Source organism: Oryza sativa, chromosome 6 (genome assembly GCF_034140825.1).
Source record: "Oryza sativa Japonica Group chromosome 6, ASM3414082v1".
Taxonomy (NCBI): domain Eukaryota; kingdom Viridiplantae; phylum Streptophyta; class Magnoliopsida; order Poales; family Poaceae; genus Oryza; species Oryza sativa.
This window is the reverse complement of record NC_089040.1, coordinates 16,881,614-16,908,104: the sequence shown is the minus strand read 5'-3', so window position 1 is coordinate 16,908,104 and position 26,491 is coordinate 16,881,614. Positions and strand designations below refer to the sequence as shown.

The window sequence follows — 26,491 nt, the reverse complement described above, 5'->3', positions numbered from 1 at the left end:
TCAAATTTTATTTATGCGATAGCTTAGGTTGGTCTCACCGAAGTTAAAACGGAAATTTTTGGCTCTCAAAATTGTAGAAGTTAGCTTATAACTATTTTGCCAAGAAATTTTAAGTCCTAACATTTCAGGTATGTGACACATACGCACATTAACATCTTATTACTCCATTGCGCTTTCGATTCATACATTACTTAAAATCACACCCCTTTCATAATGACAATTTTTTTTATTACAGCTGCAGGTTGAGACCACTGACAATACGGAAGGGGTAAACTCCACGCCATGGGCGCAGCCTAAGCGGTTTATCCAAAAGCCCGCACGATTTGTCTCACCGGTGGTTGTGGGTAACCCACAACCGACAACTCGCATTTCTGCCAGCATACAGCTCAGGGAATTCATGTTGAAAAACGTGGATCGTCTCAAAAGGTTGGGACACATTTCTCAACCCTTTTTTCCCGTGTTTGCTGTTAAAACATGTCCTCAAAGATATTTATTCATTCACGCTGATCGTCATTTAATTTCAATTTATGACAGCGTTAAACTTTTGGAGATTGACTCCTCGGTGGCATATGCTTCCGATGTGGTTGAGTCATTTTGTAACGGGAACTTGACCGAGGGGCTCTTCATAGACGCTTCCAGCTCTATGCTTTTCAAGGATGATATGACGATCAAACCAGACACCTTTGGAAAAAGAATATTCATCCCAACAAATTTATTGGTAACAAAAAGCATCTCCAATTTCTATTACTTCTTAACACACCCCTGCCTTTTTTGCCGCTTTCTTCCGTACCAGTTGAAGTTTATTTTTTGAACTCCAATCATTGTTGCACACATTGCAGTACCTATTGAACATCAACTTAATAAAGCATAACGGTGTCACACAACCGTTCTCAGCCGATGCTTTGGATAGTAGATTAGAAGAATTCATCCGGCAGATAAACACATCCAATGCTCAGCTGGTAAGCACTCAACAGTATAGTTCACATAGCAATTATATTCCCCTGTGTATAAACCATTATTTCCTTTTCCCCAGGAATGTGCATGATACAAGTGTAATTGTGTGTAATTGTATTTTTTTTTTGCTAACTTCCGTTCCCTCCTATCAGATTATGGTCCATGTTTTCCACAATAGCCACTAGTCACTGCATGCAATCAACATTCCACATAAGCGGATCAACGTAATGGACTCAAACAATTACCCGCTAATTGGAACACTTGTAAGCGACCACCATGGTGCACTGTCAAAACGGATCGTGAAGCGGCTGAGTGATGCACTGCACAAGGTAGTACCAAAACGTTTTTGCAGGTTTGGTAGATTCAGGAAGAACATGATGAACTGTGCATGGATGGCCATCTGCTCTAACGACTGTGCCTTCTATGTAATGAAATATATGGAGGCTTACGACGGCAGCAGGGATCCCATCGAGACCCTCAACATCCCGGTAACACGCTATATACAATCTCATTCCCAATTAGCCACATAGTAACTACTCATTATTCACCATCTTTTCCAAATTTTTATCCATTTTGTACCACAGACCAACTCGACGATTGTCCCCTCAAGCATCCTGTTCCAGCTTGTATCCAGCGATCACAACTTAGCTGATCCACGCCATCCTGAGATGGCGGCGTTTCTCGGTCCTTCTGTTGGTGACGCCTCCGAACAAGCTTCATGATGTGCTCCTTATTATTTAGTTTTCATGGACAATTTCTTTTGTTTGTACATAAACTATGCTGGGAAGTTGGAAATTGAACTCATCATTTTGTTATGCCGGCAAAAATTCACCTGCCCCATGTCCTTCTTTTGACCCTTGCAATGATGTATGAGCTAAATTATAACTCAAGTTGCCGGAAGCTGCGTGAGTTAGTACGATTCTTTTAAAACCATCCAGTTAAAAATTAACGGACACTATCATCACGCCCATTCAAAATCTAAAGCACATTATAACAACATGAGCTAAGTTCTCTGTCTTGCATATCAAAATAATGTATCCTCAGCAAATTTTTAACTCACGTGGTAAACAAAAAGTGCCAGATGAAAGTGTTTTGGTGTGCATTCATGGATACGAGTTATTATTTAACTAAACTAAATTTAGTATCAGAATCCTATGTGCCCGTACCAAAACCATATCCCGTAGTCCCTAAGTCCTTAAGTATTGTGCATACTGCGCAACCTTTCAAATGACATAATAGTAAAAATAATACTCAACCGGTAAATAATAATTCTATAAGAGCAAAGTGAGCAACCAGTATACAAGGATACAAGTTAAAATTTAACTATGGTACATTAAAATTTCTGGACACCAAGTGTCGGCAACTCGGCATAAAGTTAAAAATTGACTAGCCACTCAACAATATCACGGCCTGGGTGTTGACAGCTTAGCGTTTTTAGTTAAAAAATAACTTACAACTCATCGTCCAACATCAGCGAGTACCCCCTTACTGTCATTACGGAAAAGAACGTAATCACAATTTTATCGCATCAACTCTCCATATCTTTTTTTTATATCCGCCGCGATTACTGGATGGGCCCCACGCTTTTTGATCCGAATCTATGCCCAACACATGCTACAGTCTCGCTAAGGGATGATGCTCCGTTCTTGAGAAAAACAATAATCGACTTCGAGTTACAATGAAAAGTTATTTTTTAACTTTGACGTGGCACCGCTGTTTAATACACCAGTCTGCTTAGTTAAAATTTAACTTCTACGAATCCCACACCGTGACCTGCATGCGAGTTATCAAGGGGAAAAACATACGTAGGATTTATCGGACTGGCCGATAGTTTTTAATTACTCCACTCCTAGATCCGAAACAAATGCCAAAACACCCTTAAACCACGCACAACTAAAATGTTAAGGCTAGCAAACTTCAAGTCAGTGTGAGGGCTCTACCCGAAAATAGACCACCATAGCTGCTTCATTGGAAGTCAATGGCGTCGCCGGAGGACACTGATGTCACACGATCTGCTCCACTGGTGACGCCGTGATCGTCATCGAGTTGTTATCCCCAGAGGCCAATTCGTCAAAGCGAAAGATCAGATCCAACGGAAATCCCGCATATTGAGCGCAGCTGATATGTGGCTACTAGGCGCGATCATCTCACATGCCATAAAAAATACTTCTTTTTTTTATGGCCCGTCATATAAAGATAGAATAGATATGGATAGAGAGACATTCTATTGAATCGCGAAATGGCTCGTCGATCCAAATGAATCATTCTTCTGGTCTCTCTCTGCCCCCCCTCCCCAAAACTGACCCACGACACTGCGCCCATTCGTTTCGTGCGCGGGGAGGCAATGAAGTTCTGTTCAAAGGACCGCAGCGGAGTGGAGCAGCCGCGACACGAAGTTCCTTACCTTAGCTGGATCTCGCTGGTGCCACCTAAACGGTAGGTATAGGCGGCAGATGTCTGACGTTTGGAGTTGTCGTTCGTGCACCTGTCCCCAATAGAAGAATGAGTGATCCCTTCCCCTGCGCTGCGGATCATGGCCTTACCACTAGGTCCCCGATGGCCAGCGGGGGATATTCGGTAAAGCAGCTCACGTTCGTTTGCGCTGCGCGTTCCCGCTGGACCGGACACGTGTTAGCTGTAGGAAATATGGTTACGAAAGTGACTTGGAAAAGAAAGACTATCCTCGAAGTAAATCAATCTATCTCGTATTGCCCAATCTGGATGCTAAAGGCTCGTCACCCCGGGAACTCGCAGCCCATCACAACTACTCATACTAGGAGCAATGGCCACTAGGAGGACTGAAACGAAGACTTCTATACAACAGGTAAGAAAATATTTCAACGGAAAGTCAATCCCTGCCAACCGTAATGACTTACTTCTTCCGTGAGCTTCTTCATGTTCGGTCGGTAGAAAAAGGCTTAAGAGCTAAATAGAGAAAGTAAGTTTGATTCTCCGGAGCCCGGATTTCCCCAATGTATGCATTTCCTTCAAAAAAGGATGGAAGTCCGTTCTACTACACTTTGTTCATGTGAACCAGGAGCAGGTTACTATTTTTGGAGCAACCTCTCTAGCAGAAACTAACAATCTTATTCAGAAGGAAAAGACCCGGCATAAACTATCAATAAAAGGTAGGGGTGCGCAATTAGGAAAAAACAAAAATAGAAAGGGTTGGGCCATAAGATCCTCTGCGAGGTATTTTTCCTTACGTAATACTCTAATTGCTTGCCTTATTTTCAACGTGATTTCATGGCTTTTTCGGTGGGAATTTCCCTATTATATACTAAAGGAGCGAGCTCTAGTTAGATACTTCTTTCTTTTTTTCCCGAGCTGATTGCAGTCTGTAAACCAACCGTCAATCTCCCACTTCACTTGTTGTGAAATAGATCAAGCCAAAACGAAGCATTGGCCCCGACCCCATTCTTGCTTAGATAAACTCCCTCTCCCTGCTGACTTGTTCTGAGATCTGGCAATGGTCCTAGAGCAGGTGGTGGTGAGTATGACTAATCGAGCTCCTCAATTGCCGAATTCTTGATTCAGTGGTGTATAATACGAGCTCCACTTTCAGGCAATGAGCTAGCTTAACCCTGATTGCTTAAGGTTTAATACAGTCATGTTGGATCTGCTACTAAGAAAGGAAGAGAAAGACTGATTGCGACAGCTCAACCGCTTATAATTTGGTATATTATGTGCTAATGAGTCATACATTAACTTACATACTTATAGCCCTATACAGTCCTTTTTATGGCTTTCGGTGTTCATGTCCCTTAACTCCACATTTTTGACATACTATGCATTTTTTTTAAAACCTATTGGGTGCTTGCGTTGCTCCACATATGGTACCCACTGAAGGGATGTCTTTCGCAACCTACGATGAAGCCTACAATTTCTACTAGAGATATGCTTACCACGCTAGTTTTGATATAAAGAAGAGTCGTTCGAGGAAAGCAATCCGTGAGGTTTGCTGTACCAGGGAGGGGAGGCACGTGTCGAAGGTTGCAGATTGTGATAGAGAGCGGTACAGATCATCAAAGAAGACAGGATGCAAGGCTTACGTGAAAGTGAGGCATAACTATGTCGATGGTGTGGTAACTTCTGTGGTGTTTGATGTGGTTGATCTTCAGCACAACCATCCTCTAACGCCGTCTCCATCTACGGTAAAGCACATGCGCGCGCATAAGAACCATGATGACATGGTTATGCAATTCATGGACATGATGCAAGAGAGCCACGTGCCACAGAACTACATTATGGGAGTACTATCTGAGTTACATGGTGGCCAATATAAAATCCCTTTCACTACCAAGGACATAGAGAAATGTGAAATGAAATTCCATTCATTTTTTTTCTGTGTATGTTTGTATCGTTTTTTATTGTTTAATTTGATGGAATTATTGTAATGAACGCCGCTTGTTTCTTTTTATAAAATCTCTTCTGCAGGAAAGACGCTAATGTCCGGAAGGAAAATGCAGATGACACCAACAAGCTCTTGGAGTTTTTCAGCGAGTGCATGTTGCAAAACCCAAAATTTTACTGGGATGCTCAGCTCGACGAAGATGGGGTTCTGAAAAACTTGTTTTGGAGTCACGCAAGTAGCCAAGCTGAGTTTGCTGATTTTGGTGATGCGGCAACTTTCGACACAACTTACAAAACCAATAAATATGAAATGCCACTTGCAATGTTTGTGGGTGCGAACCACCATATGGAGAGCACACTATTTGGGTGTGCGTTGCTAAGAGATGAGAAGTTCAAAAAGTGCATGGCGAACTTTCCATCTCCTCGCTGCATTCTAACAGGCATGTATTCTCGATGTCATCTTCATTACTGGAAAATTAATGATTATCCTTGCTTCGTTGTCGTCTATGATTTTTGTTGGTGCATCACATTTGAGTTCATGTTTGTTTTCATCAGATCAAGATCCTGCTATGGCGATCATGGTTGGGAGGTGTTTCCCAGCGATTATTCATAGGCTTTGTTGTTGGCACATCCTTAACCGCCATTCCGACCCACTGAACGTTATTTTCGCAAGGAATGACAAGATTGAACCCGATATGATGTTGTGCATTAACCAAACTTATACTCCGTATGAGTTTGAAACATCATGGGATTAATTCATAAAGAGGTATGAGTTGGAAGGTTGCGCTACCATGCAAGCATTGTATGATTTAAGACATAAGTGGGTTCCATCTTTCTTCAAGGATGACTACTACGGTAGGATGACGTCAACGCAGCGGAGCGAGAGCGTTAACAGGCTGGTAAAGCATAAGTTCGTGGACCACCAAACGGCTCTTCACCGTTTTGCTCTAGGATGTTGGATGTCATCATTGACAGGAAGGAGAAGGAGGCGGCTGAGACAAGTGCGAGCTCGGTGAGTATTTATATTTTTACATCAAATTTTCTAAGCTCACAAACACAACCATCGTAAAATTGTTATCTGAGTTAAATTTTAACTTCTCTCCTAGACAGGGAATGCCAGTGTTGGTCGTGCGGTGGCCATTTGTTATACAAATATCAAGATTGTACACGAGAGCAGCGTTCAGATTGTTCGAGGAGGCATCGTAGGACAGCGCTGATTTCAGGATCACGCAAGACCTAGATGTCAACAACGGTTGGATTGTCTCGCCCACCAAGCGATCTGAGAAGCATGATTGGTGTCAAAAACAATTCAAGTTGGTAGCAGATGTCGACGCGGGGTTTTTTACATGCGAGTGTAAACAATGGGAGCATACAGGTATTTATTGTTTAAGCTATTCATGTGCCAGTTGCACGACTATACGTTATACCCTAGCTTTTCCTTTGGCACGATATATGCTTATACACATTTTCTGAACGGCCGTGCAGGGATGTTTTGCACACATTTGCACCTTGCATTCGTTCACGTGCAACTAGAGAAGATTCCCGTTGCATATATCCTAAAGAGGTATACAAAGAAAGCCAAGAGTGACATGCCCTTCGACAGGCGGGATCGTGACTCCACTAGTCCAGATGGGGTGGAAGAAAACTACAGATCAAACATGATGATAATTGAAGCTTTTGGAGTGGTGAAAGCAGCATGCAAATCAAAGGTGGCGTACGACATAGCAATGGCTGTTTTGAAAGGATTGCGTAGTCAGTCGAGGACATACCAGGTGACACTCCAGTCGCCGAAGGTACCAATGCACAAGACAGCCGTGCAGGTCGGGTTGAAACAAGTGAGATTAGTCGTGTGCCCCCTCCAAAGTCTCATACCAAAGGAAGCATGGGAGTACCAGACGAGGAAGTAACACTTGGAGCCAAGGGAAAGAAGCTATGCACAAGGGAATGCGGTTGGTGCCATCTCAGGGATGGTCACTACGCGAATACATGCCCGAAAAATCCGGTGAATTTTGACAAGATTAGGAAGGTTGCAAATAGGGAGAGGGGAAAGAGAGGCAGGCCACGAGGATCAGGAAGGGGGAGAGGGTGTGGTGTGACTACGTGCGGCGCAGCAAGGGGTAATGGAGCAAGAATAACAAGGAGGAATGGTGGCAGTGACCACACACTGCGAAGATGCCTGGAAGACGAGTGGGAGTCGATGGGCAACGACGCCAGGAACGATGAGCTCGACAAAACAGATGGTGATGATGTCGATCCCGATGAAACATTTGGTTGGGAAAAAAATGAGTTGTATTGAAAACTGTCATAGATTTTGAATAATTCATTGTCCCTAGACCTGTTTATGATTTTTGTCGTATTTTTAACTGTGGAATGCTATATTTCTTCCCTGGCTTTTTTCAACTTGGCAATCTTTATTTATTCCTGAATTATACACCCTGAGCATAGCTGAATTTTTAACTCCTCAATGGAATCATCTCAGCTGCACCATCAAACATTCATTGAGTCAAACTTTTACTTATTTAATTCATTGAGTCATAATTTAACTCATCTTTGTCCTCCCCTAGTCGCCCCGTTGGTGTCGTAACTCTTTTTTAACCAGACTGATCGTCGGCCTTGAGTGCTCGTGGGGTCGGTGGGTGGGGGGGGGGTTTGGTGGTCTGCCGGTTTTTGTTATGTCCCCGAGTAAAAAATTTTACTTGCAACACTGAAATCCACATTTCGGTGATGCATTTCTTTTCCACGGCACATAATAGGTGTAAAGGTAACAATCTTTTTATCACTTAACAAGCGGAAGATAGCACACCAACAAATAAAAACTTCAAGCCTCGGAGTACGGATAATGTAAAAAGAAAAACACCTGGTCTAACACATAAAATTGTTTGCGGCGAATATTAAATAAAATTAACAAAACTAGTCACGTTTATGGTGCTTGAACCGGGTAGCCGGTGACTGAGCATCTCTTGGAGGAGTTTGGTCATATCGAAAGTTGTAAATGTCCTCTTGGATAATATCAATGTCAACGTCATTGACGAATGTTGGGTGCAGAATAATTTTGTTGTTGGGGTCTTCAGGCGGATTTAGGTCGTCGATGTCTGATGGGGGCGAAGGGCATGGGGTACACATGTACACTAAATCCTCCGTGTAGATCATTCCGTCATCTTCCATCGATGGTGACATCGGATAAGGGGGAGGCGACGGTGGAGGAGGGCCTGACACCCTAAACTCTTCGAGGAGAACACTTTCATGCTCCACCTACAGTGGCGTGGAATCGGCTGTTGGGTTGTGAGTGGGAGAATTGACATGAGGCTTAGCGGAATCGGTTTCTTGTTTATCATCCATGGTTGCGTTGGCAGCGTAATTCAGTAGAGGGGTTAGGCAGTTTATATAGGTACCACACTATCAGGAGGTATGATCTGTACATATCTAGGACATCAATCACAGCGATTTTGTAGCGATTCTCGTTTGCATGCATGCGCGTTATCTCTGGAGATACGTGCGCATTGATAACCAACCAAAGCACCACCACACCGTAACGTCTCGAAGTTTTTAATTAACTAATCCCAGTTCATGAGCAGTTAAAATTTAACTTGCATGCAATGGTCAGTACAAACAACGACAAACCAAAAAAATGAAACCCGCAAAAAAATGTGTCCTTCTTCATCATCGATCAGTTTATGCGAGTTATTTTTAAACTACATGGCATCAACTTCACAACCAACCACCACCCCGAATTTTAAGATAACCATGGCTCTCTCTTACCATCGGAGTAAAGGTAAAATATAAACTCGTTATCTAAGACACCGAAACGTATCACCATTTTTTTTATCAGTTAAACTTTAACTTTCACATAAGGTCTCGCTTAGACATGTGGTCTGTGGGGTTCGTTTGCGCCACAATTTCCGCCAGTTAATTTTTAACTCCCCAATCAGTTGGTTTGGTTCGGTGGGCTGACTTTCCTCGTTGTGTGTGGCGTCATTTTGTTCCGTGGCGTGCAACGCCTGTGTGTGGCGATGGGTAGTGCCATATATATATATATATATATATATATATATATATATATATATATATATGACGACTCTTCCGTACACCCAGGTGCATGTACTCTCTCTTATTAGTGGATGATCCATTAGCATTTAAATTAGCCATGAAAAAGAATAAAATTATTAATTTCCAAATCACCGAATGCATGTGGCCTAGCTGCCCAGCGGATTTGGTGCAAATTTGAACGAGGGCGTTGGCATGCATTTGCTTTCAAATTTGATAACGTACCTTAGTTATACTCTCTTTTCTAGTAAGCAACAGTATATACTGTTTTTTAGCCAGTATATACACTCTCTTTGTAGTGATGAGCAGTACTAGTTTTTTTTTATTAGCAGTACATGGTAAGGATTACCTTATATTTTTGTTGTAGCAGTGTATACTTCTTTTTCTTAGCAGTCGTATATACTTACTTCAGAATTAACTAGTATATATACTGATTATTTCTTTTTTTAATGGCACGTGCAGTATATACTGTTGGAACGACTGAATGAGTAGTATATACTGATTTTTCTTGGAACGAGTATATACTATTTTTTTGGAACGAGTGAGTATATACTGAATTTTTTTTGGGAATGATTAGAGAAATCCGATTATAAACATTGTAGTATATACTTTTTCCCACATAGTAGTAGTAGTATAAACTTTACTCGTTTTACTTAATTAGAGCAGCACATACTAATTTTCTTTTGGTTCAGTATATACTGATTTATTCTCCGAAAGAGTATGTACTGATTTCTTTCCCAAAGTATATATATGAATGCACATATGTACTGCTTTCTGCATACTCTAGTATCAATGTAGTATATATAGTATGTTCACATACTCTTATAAGTATATACTGTTTACTGTTTATTAGAACAGTATGTACTGTTTTGTTACAAGTATGTGCTACTTATTCCTTTGAACAGTATATACTGTTTTCTTGAATTTTCTGGCCAGTATATACTACATTAGTATTGACGAAGCATATACTAGTTTTTTCTTAATTTGGTCAGTATATGCTGCTATACTTTTGTTCGGTCACTATATACTGCATCTCATCGCTAAAGGAGATAATACTGCTTTCTTGTTTGCTCAGTATCTGCATATACTACTCTTTTTGTTTCTTCAGTATATATATGATGCATATACTGCTTAAATAAGTATATACACTATTTCTTAGATTTAGTAGTATGTATATACCACTATTACTTAGATAAGCCATATATAGCTTTTCATGTGTCCAGTATTATATATATGCTTTTTAACGAGCAAAATTTAGAAGTATGATACAAAATTCATCTACAAATACAAAAAACAAGAGGTATATATGAGCTCATGCTCACAGGATTCAGGATCAACTAGTCGATCGAAAAATAGAGAAAAAGAAATAAGAGGTAGATATAAATGTTGCTGAAAAATTCAGAATCTATTCAGTTCTCTAGGAGGTTGGAACAAATGCCTTAGGTGTCGCCTCTGATTTTTGGCAGATCGATATTAGCTCTGAACCTGAAATCAAATAACCATAGACATGGTGCAGTACGCGTTTCTACCGGACGTTGTGGCCGTGATTGATTGACTAGACACCATCGTCGATCGAGGATCCGTGTGAGCAGCTGCCATCGTTGGACGGTTTGCCTCCAGGTTACGGCCGGAAGCCCGGAAACCTCTGCCATGATTGATACAATTCTCGTACACCTGGCTCACTGCAAAAGGGGGAAAGGATAGCAGAGATTTAGAAGCGACCATGAATCAGAATATATATCTAGCAGTCAGATTTCAAGGATTGGTACAAACAATGAGGAGGATGATCGGCCGATGAACCACCACGCCGTCGTCGCCGATCGGCCAATGAACCACCACGCGTCGTCGCCGGATTGCATGTAGCCACCGCGCCTCGCGTCGTGGCTGAATCGCCAATGGATCGTGCCGGCGTCGCTGCCGAATCGCCGATGGATCGCGCCATGGCCGCACGCTGCCGCGTCTATATCGCGAGAGATATGTGTCACTTTAGTGAGAAAAAATCGGCGATGGTTAGTTAAATTATCCCTGGATAATTATGGATTAAATCTTATTCAAAAAATTAACGGACCAGTGCAGCTATACCCGTTAGGGGGAGGTTCGATCGGGTAGATCGCTGGTTGAATGGTTGGACGGTGGATGGGAGCAGGTGTACGTACTCCTAGGTGTATAGAATCATTTTCCTATATATATATATGTATATATATATATATGTATATGTATATATATGTATATGTATATATATGTATATGTATATATATGTATATATATATATAGGGTAAGACTATTCTACACCCCCTACCCTTCTCATCCCGTATCCCTCTCTCCCTCCTCCCGTCGCTCCCCCTCCCTCCTGATCCCCCTCCCTCTCTCCCGATCTTCTCTCTCTCTCTTCCCCTCCCCTCCCTTCCGTCCTCACTCCCTCCCGATCCTCTCTCTTTCTCTTTCCCTCCCTCCCGGCCTCCCCCTCCCGCCTTCTCTCTCAATCCCCCTCCCTCCTCCCGATCTCTCTTTCTTTTTTCCATTTTTTCGGTTTTTTTCTTCCTAAAACATTTTTTCTCTTTTCTAGAAAAATAAAAAATAAATTGCTAAATTTAAGACTTGAACCCATGACCTTATAGTTCAAAGCATATTCTTCTAACCAATTCATCTAATGATTCTATTTGTTTCAAGAATTTTGTGAGAAAGTAATATGATTATCAATTCTAATATCTTTCACTACCGAAACTCATAACATGTTACTATGCTCGAGTAGTAATATTGTTGTAAAAGTACAGTAATACGTGACGTTATTGTAGAACACATAGGACATTACTACACTTTTGGCAGTAATGTCGTAGTAAAATTGTAGTAGACCAGGAATCGAAACAAAAATATATGGGTTAAAGCGTCACATGCTAACCATATACTTGTTACTGCACAAAAGTAGAAGTATTACTACATAATAGGTGCATGTTACCACTTTCAAGTAGTTATGTTACTGCACAATAATGGTAGTTTTACTGTGTCAGTTTTACGAGATGAAGATCAAATAGGTGGGCTATAGGTAAAGTCTTTAGGTGGCTTTGAGTGAGGTCTGATTGATGTAGGAGTGTTTTGAAAAATTTTATACATTTGGTAAAACTATGTTACTGCATATATATACTCATGTTACTGCAAATTACATATTATGTTACTGCATATGGAGTGTTAAAGTTCAAAATGCCAATATTTGAAAAGCAATATCTCACAAGATATGTATTATTTTTTAAAACCGTTTTCACAATGATGCTATAGTATTACTGCTTGTGGAGGATAGAACTTCAAAATACATCTACATATTCCCCTCCTCAAGAAACCGTTCTTCCTCCCTCTTCTTAAGAAAACCGGTCTTCTCCCACTAATATAGTTTTACTGCATGCATGTATATGACGTTACTGCACTTTTGACAGTAAATCAGGAATTGAAACAAAAAATATATGGGTTCAAAGTCTCATATGCTAACTATATACTTGTTACTGCACAAAGTTAAAAGTGTTACTGCACGGCATATACACGTTACCACCTGACAGTTATACATTACCGCATGTTTATGCAGTAACACTATCCAAGAACTGCAGTAAAACACTTTGTTACTGTAGAACGTACAGAACGTTACTGCATATTTGGTAGTAACATCGTGGTGAAATTGTAGTAAACCAGAAATAAAAAAAATATGGATTAAAACACACGAGTAAACTGAGTCAATTCCCCATATTCTTGTAGTAATGTTATCAAGTAATTGCAGTAACACACTATGTTAATATGAAACTTATAATTGTTGTAGTAACGACATGATGTGATTGCAGTAACGCAAAACATGCACTAGTAACACTTTTGATATACTATTACTGTTTGTGGAGAGTTAAATTTTTAAAAACAAATCTTTGAAGGGCAATATCTCTCATATCATGTACTACTTTTAAAAACCGTTTGCACTATGATGTTCGAAAAAAAGTGCTTATCAAAAGTAGATCCATCATGACTATATTATGACTGAATTTCAATTCTGTTACTGCAAGTAAAACACGGTGTTACTACACGATGAACAAGACGTTACTACGTCGTTCCGGGATGAGAGCTAAGAAGAGAGGGGGTGGTGAGGGAAGTCACTGCGGGTTTGACCGAGATTTGACCGACATAGGGGACCTTTGACTAGCCTTTGACTGAAGTGGGAGGTGGGTTTTGGGCCCTTAGAAGGAGAGGAGGTGGGTTGGAGGGAGGGAGGTATAGTATAGCTCTTCTATACTCGGGTGTAGAATAGTTTTTCAAGGGCCAAACCCACCTCCCACCTCAGTCAAAGGTCGGTCAAAAGCATCCCACGTCAGTCAAACCGTGGTCAAACCACTTGCTAACTCCTCCCACCACCCACCTCTTCTCAGCTCTATCTTGCGGAACGGTGCAGTAACGCGACGGTCAACGTGCAGTAACACTACGTCTTACGTATAGTAACAGCGCTCAAATATTGTTAAAATATAGTCATGATGGATCTACTTTTGATAAGCATTTTTTTCTAGCATCACGGTGCAAACGATTTTAAAAAATAGTACATCATGTGAGAGATATTGATCTTCAAATCTTGGCTTTTTTAGAATTTGACTCTCCACAAGTAGTAGTACTATAGCATTACTTGTTACTACTGTCAGTTGCACGTTACTGCAATCCCATCGCATCGTTACTGTAAGAGTGTAGTAAAAATTATAGGTTTTTGCAGTAACTATATTTTACTGCATTTTTTGGATAGTGTTACTTCATAAACATGTGGTAACGTGTACCTGCCTTTGCAGTAACACTCCACTTTTATGTAGTAACAAATATATTTAGCATGTGAGACATTAACCCATATATCCTCCACATGCAGTAACACTATAGCATCATTGTGAAAACGGTTTTAAAAATAATACATATCTTGTGAGATATTGCTTTTCAAATATTGGCATTTTGAACTTTAGCACTCCATATGCAGTAACAGAATATGTAATTTGTAGTAACATGGTTTTACCAAATGTATAAAATTGTTCAAAACACTCGTACATCAATTAGACATCACTCAAAGCCACCTATAGACTTCACCTATAGCCCACCTATTCGATCTTCATCTCGTAAAACTGACATAGTAAAACTACGATTATCGTGCAGTAACATAACTACTTGGAAGTGGTAACATGTACCTATTATGTAGTAACACTTCTACTTTTGTGCAGTAACAAGTATATGGTTAGCATGTGAGGCTTTAACCCATATATTTTTGTTTCGATTCCTGGTCTACTACAATTTTACTATGACATTACTGCCATAAGTGCAGTAACGTCCTATGTGTTCTACAGTAACGTCACATGTTACTGTACTTATACAACAATGTTACTACTAGAGCATAATAACATGTTATGAGTTTCGGTAGTGAAAGATATTAGAATTGATAATCATATTACTTTCTCACAAAATTCTTGAAACAAATAGCACCATTAGATGAATTGGTTAGAAGAATGTGCTTTGAACTATGAGGTCATGGGTTCAAGTCTTGAATTTGACAATTTATTTTTTATTTTTCTAGAAAAGAGAAAAAATGTTTCAGGGAGAGAAAAAAACAGAAAAAAGAAAGAGAGAGAGATCGGGAGAGGGAGGGGAGGAGCGGCGGGAGGAGGGAGGGAGGGAGGAGGAGAGGGGAGCGATGGGAGAGAGAGAGAGAAAAAAACAGAAAAAAGAAAGAGAGAGAGATCGGGAGGGGGAGGGGAGGAGCGGCGGGAGGAGGAGAGGGGAGCGATGGGAGAGAGAGAGAGAAAAAAACAGAAAAAAGAAAGAGAGAGAGATCGGGAGGGGGAGGGGAGGAGCGGCGGGAGGAGGGAGGGAGGGAGGAGGAGAGGGGAGCGATGGGAGAGAGAGAGAGAAAAAAACAGAAAAAAGAAAGAGAGAGAGATCAGGAGGGGGAGGGGAGGAGCGGCGGGAGGAGGGAGGAGGAGAGGGGAGCGATGAAAAAAACAGAAAAAAGAAAGAGAGAGAGATCGGGAGGGGGAGGGGAGGAGCGGCGGGAGGAGGGAGGAGGAGAGGGGAGCGATGCGAGAGAGAGAGAGAGATCGGGAGGAGGGAGGGGGAGGTGAGGAGCGGGAGGGGATATAGAATAACTATTCTATATATATATATGTATGTAGGGTAGCGCTAAACCGCACCCAGGGTACGTAATAACTAAAACGCTCCCCTCACAACCTACCCCCACCCCACCCCACCCCCGGTCGGCACTCCCACCCCACCTCCCTCTCGTCCGCTCCCACCCCCACTTCCCTCTCGTCCGCCAACCGCCACCCACCCCTTCCGTTCCCACCCTTTTTTCGATTCCCACTGCTTCTCTTCCCTTTTAGTAAATAAATTACTAATCAACATATTAATCTTGCCACGAATTTTCTTTTAGTAAATAAATTACGTATAATCAACGTATTAATATTGCCATGATTTTTTCTTCGGTAAATAAATTATTTCCGGTGGTTTATTTTTATTTTGTTGGCTGCCACGAAATTTTCTTCGGTAAAATAAATTACTCCCGGTTTATTTTGTTCCCCTCCTTTGTGTTGGCTTTAAGTAAAAAAATTACTCCCGGTTTATTTTATTCCCCTCGGTTTTGGCTTCAAAGTAAAGAAATTACTGTCGACGAAACATATTGATCCATTCCCCTCCTTGGTTTTGGCTTTTATGTAAAGAAATTACTATTGCCAGAACATATTGAATCTAGCAAGAATTCCGTTCCGGTTCTAGTGGTCTTATGTCAGTAGATGAATTACTCTATGCGTAGACATAACTTATAGCCCGCTTTCTATCAGTAAATTAATTACTCACAAGTTAGATTAAAAAAATTTTGATCGAGTAAATTAATTTCGGTATTACATCAACGATGTGATCACACATGCAATGTGGTACATTGGTAGAATAAACAGAACTAATTAAAGATCACAACAGCTCCAGTAAAAAAATCACAACAGCAACACCACTGAAGGATACGGTGATGAAGATTGATGCCAAGACTAATACGACAATGTAGATCAAGGTCAATGATCCATCTATGCATGCACGAATCCAACAAGCAAGACAACGCCAATAAAACAAATCGACGTTGAGCCGACGAAGTGCTGCATATTCTCAAGTCCTCCCTGTCGACAGATATCTGTCACCACGGCCGTCTGGAGAGGCATTCTCATAGCCATCTGGATAAAAAAAATGAAGGTTACTTCTAAGTATCACAAATCAGCAAAATAAATATGATTTCACTTAAACCTAGTATTTCATAGCCATAATATTGCTGTTGTGAATTGCTTTGCCATAAAAGAAAGCAAACATTTTTTTTCCATATAGAAAATAACTCTGAGAATCAACGAGATACTTAATTGAACCAATCCCCCCATCATACAGTTTAATGACCTTGTAAGATGCTAGCAGCAGCACTGCACTAGAAAGGAAAGCACAATCTGAAATTAATCATGCAAAAGGCTGAGATGCAGCATCCACCACCATGACAATGCATCAACAAAACATGAACCTCCATGAGCAAAGCAATACCAAGAAAACAAGAACCGGCACGAAGAAACCCAAGAAGCGAATGGATCCAACGATGATGAGCATATACAAGGACCTCCAGCAGACAATGGGTGCGGACACCGGTAACGTGTGCACTACATATCTAACCAAAAAGAACTTTCATTGTAACAGGTTTAGCAATCTCAAGAAGCTCATGGTTCTGATTCAGTGACAGATAAGTAAATTGCTAACAAATCGGCTACTATGTAACATTATATTTATGTGCAGGCACCAAAAATATAAATAGAAGGACAAATCCAAGCCTGAAACCTGACAATGCAGGCACCAAAAATATATATGGGTTGGGAACTAATGCATTATGTCCCCATCATCAAGCAAAACGACAACATTTGTACAACAATTCAAGAACCTAATCAACAGGACCATATGCACTGAGCAGTCTAGAAAATATGTATCGATATGCCTGGGGTTAGTTTAGCTCTTTCTTGGTTTGATCTACTAGAATTTTTGTATGGTGTACTTGCATGCAGTGAACATCTTCACAAAATGGAGCGACTGAAGGAGGTTCTTGATTCTGATTTTGGTTGATTCTTCCGGATTTCTTATATGCAACGCTTCTTCGCTACATATTTTCTGCTTTTTCTGCTTTCACAACCCAAGTCATATTTTTCTAAACCGATTTGCAGAAGATATATTGGTTTGAAAGATAAATACTACATAAACCTATACATACATGTACTCCATACAAGATAAACAAAAATTTAATTTAGTGCACCTACTAAATATATACAGATAAACCTACTCACTAAACATGGGAAACATTTAAACAGGTCAGGGATTCATTCACCAGATGGGGCGTGCAGCTGTGTTGTGCATCTTGTGCTTGCTGGGATGGTGGATTGCTGGTGTGTTGATGGCTTTGTGCAGTGGTGCAGAGATGCAGCAGTGCAGCACGCCGGCACAAGCAGTCCGGGCAGCCAACAGCGGTGAAACGGGGGTTGGCGACCGGGCAACGGAGAAAGCGCCAGAGCGAGAGTAGTGAGGGAGCGACCAACGACGCGGTAGGGCAGCCGACGACAGATGAGACGAGCGGACGGGCGATCGATCTGAAAAAAAAAAACAGCGAACGTTTCCTGCCTTTGCCTCTCCAGATCCGAAAAAAAAAAGGAAAAAAGGTTCGAGGGAGGGGCAACGACAATGGCAGCGCACCTCCGCTCTACGGATTTCACCGCAGTCGTTGACGCCACCTCACTCCTCACCTCGCCGGCCATCAGGGGTTGTGCCAGAACCAGGAGCTAGCAGAGTTGCACGTACCTCCGATGAGTCAGGACGCCGCCGCCGTCGGGTGCTGCCATCCTCTTCCCACGAATCCAGGCGGGGAAATTCTGGATTTGGATCCGGGCTGTCGCCACCCTAGGTTGCCCTCACTCTCCGGCACCGGCGAGAGGGGATAGCCTGTGAACGATTTCTCCTCACAGAGGAAGAAGCGGTGAGGCGCTCCAGGGGTGGGCAGCGGGGCCGGTCGGATCCGCCTCGCCGGCGCTCCTCCTCATCCCCTCCTCCGCCGCCGGCGCTCCTCCTTGTCGCCGAGACGCCGCTGCGCAGCTTCCTCTGCACGAGGAGCCACATGCCGATCCGGCCACGACCCGACGACAACCCCGGGCAACACACCTCGAGCAACGGCGGGAGAGGGTGGTGATTAAGTCGGCCGCCCGTCGCCTGGACGCCGCCACCCTTGGCCGTAGGCGGGGCGCGCCGCCGCTGTTGAACTGCTCCATCGACCGCCGCAGCCATCGCTCTCCTCCTTGCCTCCGCTGCGCCGCTAGATCCGTAAAAAGCGGAACATATATATGTATACATATATATACATATATACATACATATATATATACATGTATATAGATATATACATTCATACATATATACATGTATATAGATATATACATTCATATATATATATATATATATATATATATATATATATATATATATATATATATATATATATATATATATATAGATCCGTAAAAAGCGGAACATATATATGTATACATATATATACATATATACATACATAGATATATACATGTATATAGATATATACATTCATACATATATACATGTATATAGATATATACATTCATATATATATATATATATATATATATATATATATATGTATATATATATATATATATATATATATATATATATATATATATATATATATATATATATACATATATATATATATATGTATATATATATGTATATACCTACATATATATATATATATATATGTATACTTATATATATATATATATACATGTATATATATATGTATATACATATATATATATATATATATATGTATATACCTACATACATATATACATGTATATATATATGTATATACATATATATATATATATATACATATATATATATATATACATATACATACATATATGTATATATATATATATATATATATACATATATATATATGTATATATATATATACCTACATACATATATATATATATACCTACATACATATATAAATATATTTACATACATACATATATGTATATATATGTATATATGTATACATACGTATATATGTGTACATATATATATACGTATATATGTCTAGATGTACATACATACATACATATGTACATGTGTGTGTGTATATATATATATATATATATATATATATATATATATATATATATATATATATATATATATATATATATATATATATATATATATATATATATATAAATAATGAATCTATTCTACACCCCTCCCATATAATAACTATTCTACACCTCCCTCCATGGGCCAATCCCACCTCCCCCACCCTTCTTAGGGCCCAAATCCCCCCTCCCACCTCAGTCAAAGGCTGGTCAAAGCTCCCTCCCGCCGGTTAAATCCGAGTCAAACCCGCCCATTGACTCCCTCTGTAACGCCCCGATTTTCGTTTGGGATTAAAAATCAATTAATAATGCATTTCTAGAAATTATATTAAAAGTTAAATCAATTTAATCAAGTGAAATTATAGAGGAAATTAAAATTTCCTTTAAAAAAATCTTTGGCCGGGAATATTTTATAATATTCTTTGTGCCCTAATGTACTCTCCGGAATTTTCCGTGAATTTTCGGAACTCGAGAAATAGTTTTAATAGCACAAAGATCATTGCATCAATTAAAATAAAAAGAAAAAAAAATCCTCCTTCCTCTCTTTGGGCCTCTTTCGGCCCAATCCCTCCTTTGTCTCCCACGGCCCGCGCGCCCCTTATCTCTCCCTCTCGGGCCGGCCTCCTCCCTCGGCCCGCTCGGCTCTCTCTCTCCCTCAAGTCTGCTTTACCTCCCTCGCCCGTTTTCCCCTCTCTCTCCCCGACAGGTGGGACCCGAGGCCCCACCTGTCATCTTCTTCTCCTACCTCCAGCTCCATCCCCAACCGCCGCCATGGCCGCCAAATCCTCCCACGTCGCCGCCTCTCCCGCGCGACTCCCTCTCCTGCGCGTGCGTGGACGCGGTCGTCGCCCACCTCCGCGCCGTTTCCCCCCACTCTCCCCGCAAAATCCGGCCACGTCGCCGCCTCCCGCATCTCTCTCTCCTCCCACGTTGCCGGCCGGTTTCTACCTCTCTCGGGCTCGATCCCGCCTCCCCTCCCCTATAAAAACATTCCCCACACCTCCCTCTCCATTTTCCCCTCTCTCCCGAGCCCTCCCGTGCACGAAAACCACCCCGCCACCGTCGCACCTCCCGCCGCCGCTCGCCGATGACCCTCCAGCCGGTCGCCACAACCGCTCCCACCACCGTCGTTCCGCGCGACCGCCACAAGCGGCTTCGCCGCGTCGTGCCACACCCCGGCGTCCACTCCATTTCCCCTCCCCGCCTCCGAAGCACCGTCGCCACGCGCACCACCTCCTCCACCGAAGCCGCCGACTCCAGCCGGCCGCTGCCGCCGCTACCGCCGTCCCCGTGCCGCGCCGCTTGCATCGCCGGCCTCGCCGCGCTTTGCCGCATCCCGTCCACCGCTCCGCTTCCGCAATAAACCACCCGGGCACCGATTCCACCGTGAACCCGAGCTCCACCGCCACTTTGCCGACTCCGGCAGCGCGCCACCGCCGCCCTAGCCACCACCAAGCCACGCCACCGCCTCTACTGCGTTCGCCGCGCTCCCCCGTACCCCGGCCGCTCCTCCACCTTCGTTGGAGACCGCCGAATCGCCGCCGTCGTCTTCGCCCCGTGGAGCGCCGCCGCCTCCCTCCGCGGCCGCTCCCTCCGTCGCCGCGCCTCTCGGTGAGCCGCCTCCCTCCTCCTTTTCCTCTTTGCCGGCCGCCCGCCGCCGTTCCACGTCGCCAGCTGCTGCCGCCGGTGGCCGCATGCCGCCGCCGCGCCTTGGCTCGGCCGGGCCGGCTTCGTGCCGCGCCTGTGCCCCTGGCTGCCGCTCCCCTCGGCCGCCCGATCGGCTCAGGCCGATCTGGGCCGTCCACGTGGTGGACGCGCACCCGAGGCCACGTGTGGACCATGTCCACCGTGCGCCCTCCCCCTTTGACTCGCTGACATGTGGGGCCCACGTGTCGGCGCCGGCCGCCCCTTGCTGACGTCAGCGAGGTCCATTTCCTTTGTAAAAATAAATAATAATTGCGCAATAAATCGAGTTTAATTCTAGAAATTCATTTAAATGGCTCAAAACTTCTAAAATTCATATCTAATTCATTCGAACTCCGAATTGAGCCATTCAACTTGCAAAATTAATCTAAAATTGAGCTCTACATGTTTGTTTAGTTTTTATGTACTGTTTCCTTGGTTTTTATTAGAGTTTTTCCTCGTTTTGCGTGGAAGCGTGTAGTTCCCGCCGTTTCGGAAGATCGCGGTCGCAAGGATAAGAGTTCGGAAGATTGTTTGAAGAAGAAAGGCAAGTCACACATTCCCCTTGAGCATGTTGATCCTAATTTACAAATGTTTTACTGTTTGCAAATAAATATGCATATTTTGCTAATTACATGGGGTCAGGGTTTTACCTATCTGCTCGCTTGTGCCATGTTTACTTGATATCTGTCCTTTGTCAACCATGGGTAATAAATCGCCTAGCTTGTGTTACTTTGATGACCTAGCTAGAACTATATGCTTAGCCATGCTTAATTACCACTAGCTCAGTCGATGGGATAATTGCAGTATTAGACCTTTTTAGTATCAGAGTGAGCTGCGTTCTCGAGACATCTGGCCATGCTTCATGGTCGTAATTATCCAACTAAAATGCAACTGAATGGTGGGCTGTGGGTGCATGATTTTGTTGGTCGCACCCATGGCAGTTAAGGACCGGTTCGCGGGATGCCCTGGAAGAACTTATCGTACTTACCACAAGCCAGCGTGGGCAATGGCTGGGCTTGTAGTGTAGCTTTCCTCTAGCCGACGCATCCAGGCAAGGGTGGGCGTGATGGAGTTTGGATGGGCCCTGCGACGGCCTATGCGGCTTCCGGATTCACCTAGGCACGAGAGGGGACTGCCCGCTGTCTTGCGAGGAGTGGGGGTGAAACCTGAGGTGTGGTGTGCTTGGTTAGAGGGGTTATGCGAAGGGTCCTGTCACGGCCTCTTTCCGATATGTCGTGGTGCATGTCGGCGCACGGAAACGTGTCGTGGGGCTGTGTCTTGTGGGTACAGTTGTACACCTCTGATCAGAGTAAAACTGTTCGAATAGCCGTGCCCGCGGTTATGGGCGGTCGACCAGATTCACCGTGATTAGTCCCATCTTAATAAATCGACCCAATACATTATAGTTCAGGTGGGTTGGTTGGGCCTGTTCAACGTGGTGTAGCGTTGATCAGTGGAGATTTAATGTTACTTTAATTACTCAACAGTTTTACTGTTTTGCTCAATAAAATGTTTTACAACTGCCTTTCTGCAAATAGCCACAAACCCCTCCTTGTATCCCCTTGCACGTCTGCATCGTTGGTGTGGCTTGCTGAGTACGGTGGTTGTACTCAGCCTTGCTATTATTTCCCCCTTTTCAGAAGTGTAGTGCTTCTGAGCTGAAGATGGAGTTAGAGGACCAAGGCTCAGACCCCAGTTGAGTTTTGCCTGTGGAGTGGAGCTGAAGCCCCGCTAGGATCGCCTTTTTCCGCTGCTGTTGTTCTGTTTCGGTGTGAGGACTAAGTGCCTCTTCCGTAAGTATTTTACGCTTTATTTACGTTTGGAACTGTATATTACTTGTCGTTTTGTGTACCCTGGCTGGTCCTGGACAGGGATTTAATACGCAAAATAGTCTGGAAATTTAGGTTAAATTTCTGGGCGTGACACCCTCCCCCGGCCACCACTTTGCTGTCCTCGTCTCACAAGAATTACGTAGTAACAGAACGGTCATCGTACAGTAACAGGATAATTTTCTTGCAGTAACGACATCAAAAAATAGTCATGATGGATCTAGTTTTGTTATGCACTTTTTTACGAACATTATGGTGCAGACGGATTAGAAAAATAATATATAACATGAGAGATATTGCTCTCTAAAGGTTGAGATTTACTTTTTTTAGTTCTCGTCTCGCTGGAAATGCGTAGTAACGCGACAGTTAATATGTAGTAACACGACTACTTTCCGCAATAACAATGTTATAAAATAGTCATGATGGATCTAGTTTCGTTAAACATCTTGTCTCGATTAATTGTATTATTGTTTAAAGATTAGAATTCTAAAAGTTTACTTTTACTAAGCTTGTTAGTATGTATCTTTGTATATAGAAAGAGAAGTACTTTTAGCACTGATGTTCACTTTGTGACCATGCACAAGCACCTTTTTAGCACTTGTATTTTGCACAATATTGAGATTTAAAAATTTAGCTATGCACAAGTAGTGGTACTGTAATAGTACAGTTACTAACGTATGTTCTCTTTTACTGCAATTTCGTCATGATGTTACTGCAAAAGTGCAGTAACGACCTATAAATTTTACAGTAACGATCTATAAATTTCACAGTAACGTATCATGTTACTGCACTTCTGCGATAATGTTACTACCGAATCATAGTAACAAGGTATGATTTATACAGTAACATGATGGATTTGTGTTCACAAAATTTGAATAGATGTACATAGAAAACAAACAATGATCTCAAATCACAAAGTGTCATAGGGTAAATTGGTTAGGAGAGTTTGTTATAAACCATAAGATCATGTGTTCTATTCTTGAATTCATCAATTTATTTTTAATTTTTTCTAGAAAAAAAAGGAGAGAGAGATCGGGATGGGGAGGAAGAGGAGAAAAGGCAGGAGGAGGAGGAGGGGGGAGGGCGCTGGGAGGCGGGGCTGGGAGAGATCGCGCTGGAGAGGAGGAGGCGGGGCTGCTCGTGATCGAGGGAGGGATGGGCTTGGTAGTTGGGCTGATGGGGGGAGGGGGTGTAGAATAGTTATTCTAAGGGAGGGGTGTATAATATATATATATATATATATATATATATATATATATATATATATATATATATATATATATATATATATATATATATATATATATATATATATATATATATATATATATATATATATATATATATATATGTATGTATGTGTGTGTGTATTTAAACATATTGCATAGTGTATTAACAGGCAGCAAGCAGCACAAGAAAATAAAAAAAAGAAAAATATCTTTAGTCCCAGCTATTTCAATCAAGACTAAAAATCGACAACTTTAATTAGTCCCGGATTCTCTCTCCCGGTTTGCAACCCGGGACTACAAGGATTTGCAAACCGGAGAGATGAGGGTTTCTCCCGTAGTGATACTCTTCTTGCTCGAGGTCTGTAGGTTGGATCAGCTCAGCAGCTTGCTGCTACTCCCTCTGTCCCATAATAAACACAGTTGTGGGTTTCAGTGTCCAACTTTAACCATTCGTTTTATTTGAAATAATTTTATAATTAGTATTTCTATTGTTATTAGATGATAAAAAATTATGAAAATATTTAAAAAGTTAAGTCACGCATAAAGTATTATGCATGACTTAACTTTTCAAATATTTTCATAATATTTTTAAATAAGACAAACGGTCAAACGTTGGGTATGAAAACTTATGGTTGCACTTGTAATGGGATGGAGGGAGTAGTTTGCAAGCTAGCTAGCTCGCGTGCTCGATCTACTAGTACTCAAGCAATTAAGCTGCATTTGTTACACGTTGCAACAGAAAATGTCGAGGAGGATGCGTTGATGCGTGGTACAAACTACAAAGCCTCGTGTGTGTGATTTTTATTTGTGCATATAAGCTAGTCTGTTCAATCGATCATGTCATTGTCAGTAATTTCTTCCTCCCCTACCATGTTTATTTATTTCTGCAATATACAAGTACTCAGGAATTATCCATGACCTCCGTCTCTTCTTTTGAAAATCTTGAATATCCGTGAATTATATGTTATATTGGATATTGGGAGTACCAAAAGCAGCAGTAGAAAAAACGCAGTCTAGTAGACCGCGACTCCCGATCCTTATGAGTGTTAATGATATTTATGTGATTGCATATCTCTGATATGCTAACCACATAATTAATAAATAAGAGACAAGTATAAACTAAAGTTGATAGTCGAATAATTATGCAAATAAAGTAAAGGACTAAAACTATATAATGAACAATATTTCATTACTGAATGAAGTGTTACAACAAGGATATAAGCTACTAGAACCTTACCTTAATTCTCTGAAAGACTTGAGGAACTAAGGAGACTATTCGAATTCTAACTCCACTAAAGAGTTTCTTCACTTGATCTTTCTTGGTGTGTGTTGGAGGAGAGGTTGAGAGGTCCTTTTATAGCTGCTTATGATGGTTAGGAGCGTGAGAACCAGTAGTAACCATCATTGAAAGGCGGTTACTGTCGACCTTGGCTTGGGCCTGGGCTAGCTGGGCTATGCCTGGGTCGGTCGACCCCTGCCAGGCTCCTCTGGCCCAGTGCTTTCTTCAGGATGTCTCTTGATGGATCCTTGGCCCAGTGGCACAGTGGTTGGGCCCATTTGCAGGTGTTTCAATGGGTTTGTGGGTCCGTCCATCCATATGGACTCCACATGTTAACCTCTGATTGGTTGAACAGTTATTTTCTACCATTTCTCCTCCATTTTATATGGTGATCTCCTGTATACAAATATTTTTCCAAGTACACGTGGAACTAGATTATTTCTAAATAAATATGAATGCAAGTATTGCTAGTTCTCTATTATTCCCAGAAGTATTGACGGTCGAAATTGGTCTATAACGGCCGTTAACAGTGTTCGATACCATTGGAATATTTTAAGGGGAAATGTTACAGCAGTATTCCATGCGCTTGCAGATTTATCTGGGATCGTAAGAAATACCAACACCACTCCTGGCCTAAACTCTACCAATTTAGAAAGTAATACAAATGCATGCAAGAGAGAGATTGCTTCTTGAGTATGTATTGATTGTGAGAGCTTCTCCTCCTTTTATAGCTGTCTAATGACGGTTACTAATGGCAGTTTCACCCATAACCGTCATATGGGACCAATGAGGTAGCTCCACATAAAAGGTGGAGATGATAGGTGTCGAGGAGTGATCCTCTCTAGCGGGTGATTGAGAGTCCCCCTTTTTGTG

General features: G+C 42.0%; 3 long non-coding RNA genes and 1 pseudogene across 3 annotated transcripts; 2 read left to right on the top strand and 2 right to left on the bottom strand.

The window, feature by feature from the left end:
• The first annotated feature begins 5,031 nt into the window (after positions 1-5,031).
• LOC136357001 (protein FAR1-RELATED SEQUENCE 5-like) lies at positions 5,032-7,214 on the top strand (annotated as a pseudogene).
• A 3,341-nt stretch (positions 7,215-10,555) lies between these two features.
• Positions 10,556-11,334, bottom strand: LOC136357099 (uncharacterized). Its single transcript, XR_010742171.1, has 2 exons — positions 11,125-11,334; positions 10,556-11,033 (listed from the first exon to the last, which is right to left on the bottom strand). It is a non-coding gene; the product is annotated as an uncharacterized lncRNA (long non-coding RNA).
• A 4,863-nt stretch (positions 11,335-16,197) lies between these two features.
• Positions 16,198-18,732, bottom strand: LOC9269119 (uncharacterized). The gene is made up of 3 exons (XR_001546549.3): positions 18,100-18,732; positions 17,738-17,996; positions 16,198-16,559 (listed from the first exon to the last, which is right to left on the bottom strand). It is a non-coding gene; the product is annotated as an uncharacterized lncRNA (long non-coding RNA).
• A 1,579-nt stretch (positions 18,733-20,311) lies between these two features.
• LOC136356857 (uncharacterized) lies at positions 20,312-23,074 on the top strand. The gene is made up of 2 exons (XR_010741883.1): positions 20,312-21,206; positions 21,753-23,074. It is a non-coding gene; the product is annotated as an uncharacterized lncRNA (long non-coding RNA).
• The last annotated feature ends 3,417 nt before the right edge of the window (positions 23,075-26,491 follow it).